The following is a 2,470-nucleotide window of genomic DNA, read 5'->3' as shown; positions in this document are numbered from 1 at the left end:
GGATGGGCAGTGTGTTGGTCAGGCATTCATGTCTATTGCATATGTGTTCCTTATGCTTTTAGTCCATGTGATTTTTTCATTTGCATGGTGTTGATCATTTTTGTAGTGATGTCGCCATGTGAAAGTTGTTAGTGTTGTTTTGGGATGTGTCGTCATGAGTGCATGGTTGTATATGCATTTGTTATGCATGCCAGTGTCTATATGTTGTTATGCATGCATTTTCATGGTTATGGTTATGCATGTAGGTCAAACATGCATTGTGAGGTCATCATATGTAATAGGGTCATCATGAATATATTGGTATGTTATGATGCTAATGTGTTGGGTGAGATAAAGTTGGAGATGCATATCATCAAAGTGAAGTTGTAGCATTGGCCCCTGAGACAAGAGCATGTCATCATACAGGTTTGTATGTTAGGCATGCAAGTATGTAGGTTAAGGATTGTTATATGCATTATAGTTATGTGTATGTCATTCATTCTACTGATGTTATGGTTACATACATTATAGATGCTAGTTGATTAGTGTAGCCATATGCACATTTTTCAGATAGTCATGAATGATATTATCCTATGGTTGTATGCATTGATATTGTTGTTTTATGTTAGGAAACTTGATGATTATGTTATATGTCATTGATGAATATGTTAACTTGTAGTTAGCTCGATCATGATGTTATATGTTGTTAATGAGCATGATGTATATAACTTGTTGTTCTTATATGCTAGTAACTTGATGATTAGGGTTATTACATTAAGATCTTGATGTTATATGTATTATATTAATTTGGCTTGGTCTATTCAAATGGTTAGGGTTATGAAATTCATGTATGAGTTAGTATGTTGTGATATTATGTCATACTAATTTAGACTAATTGTGCATATGTGATTGTTATGCATGAATGACAATAGTTTATGAGTTTATGATGTGAACATGTTAGCTAGTGACTATTATGGATATCATGACCTTATTTATGTTTGAGTTGAGATGTCATGAAGTTATATCATGTTAATATAGATTGATTGTGTAGACAATATAGCCTCCTCTAAGATACATTAAGGTATGAGCTTGCTTATGTTGTGTACTTTGTGCTTGAATGTTTTATTATGTCGTCTATTTGGTGTTTGAGTGTTGGTGTTTATTATGTTGTCTATCTATTTTTGAATGTTTGATTAATCGCATGATATGATTATGTGTCTATAAGATTGCATCAAGAAATGATCTTGTTTTAAGATGGTTTTACTGACACATATGTGTTGAGATAACTGACATGTACTTGAGTTTAACAGGTGACAGTTGTAGCGTTATGTCTAATTACTATGAATTGACTATGGATTATGACATGATTGTTAGTCTTGGTAAACGTTGATTTCAAATTGATAGATATGATTGTATTGATATTTGGAACATGTGGTTGAAATGTGTGAGCAGTTGCAGGGTAACATGCTTGGCATTAGTATGACAAGGTAAGGTAACTAGTATGTTGTTATGTTTACTTATGCACTGACAATTATGTGTTTATGGTAGTATGATGCAAGGAATAGCATGCCAAAAGTGATTTCCATGAAAACTTCAAGAAGGCTCGAGTTGAGCTTTGCCTGGGAACAATGGGGATTGAGTCATGGTGTTTATTGTTAGTCTTGTGCTTTTGGTCTTTTTTGATTTCTTGCACTTGATTTGTGGCTTTGTTTATGTCTAGTGTATGGCCATACCAATTTGTTTGTGGTGACCTACTGTATTGGTTTTTGTGGTTTCTTCTTGTTTTTCCATATTCTTTCCTTTTATGTTTTGAGTCTTGGGAATTAGTTTGGGAAAGAGGAAAGTTAATGGAGTTTAGGGAGAGTTGTGTGGTAGCAAACATGTGATATAAGGTCTGGATGAAGCTTAGTGCATGTATATGGGAAGATGAAGGCAAGAGTATGGCAGTCGGTTTTGTTGGTTGGGTCTGTTATCACTCCAAGAAACTCTCCTAGGTTGCAGCTCAGAGATGCCTGGTAACATATAATCTTCAATATTGTTCTCTGAACTATTGGAATGGATGATGGTTTGGATCAAGTCAGAAAACCATTTCAGCTCTATTCTCACTCAAGACATGCATGAACGCCCTCATCAATACAAGGCTTTAGACCACTAATGCTCAATAGTTTATAGATTCAATGGATAGATGGAGAATATTGATTGTACCAACAGATGCATACATAAACACGTATGAATGGCCAGCTACAGGAAGTAAATGAAACTTGCAAATCTAATTTATCAACGCAGAGATAAGATGATATTTATCTAGCATTAGACACAGTAGAAAACATGAATAACCTATTCAAGTGCAAGCATAGAACAATAGAGAAAATGGGAATTGAACATGTAACAGCAAAAGAAGCTTATCTTGTTGGAATGAAGATGAGAAGCTAGAGGAGTAGAGTCTCCACAGTCTCCAAAAGTTGAACCCTTGTTACTCTGATCTTGCATA

This window comes from Pinus tabuliformis, chromosome Q (assembly GCF_031772625.1).
Source record: "Pinus tabuliformis cultivar Carrire ecotype Pingquan chromosome Q, CPIR1, whole genome shotgun sequence".
Taxonomy (NCBI): Eukaryota; Viridiplantae; Streptophyta; class Pinopsida; order Pinales; family Pinaceae; genus Pinus; species Pinus tabuliformis.
The sequence above is the reverse complement of the archived record's forward strand: the minus strand, read 5'-3'. Positions refer to the sequence as shown.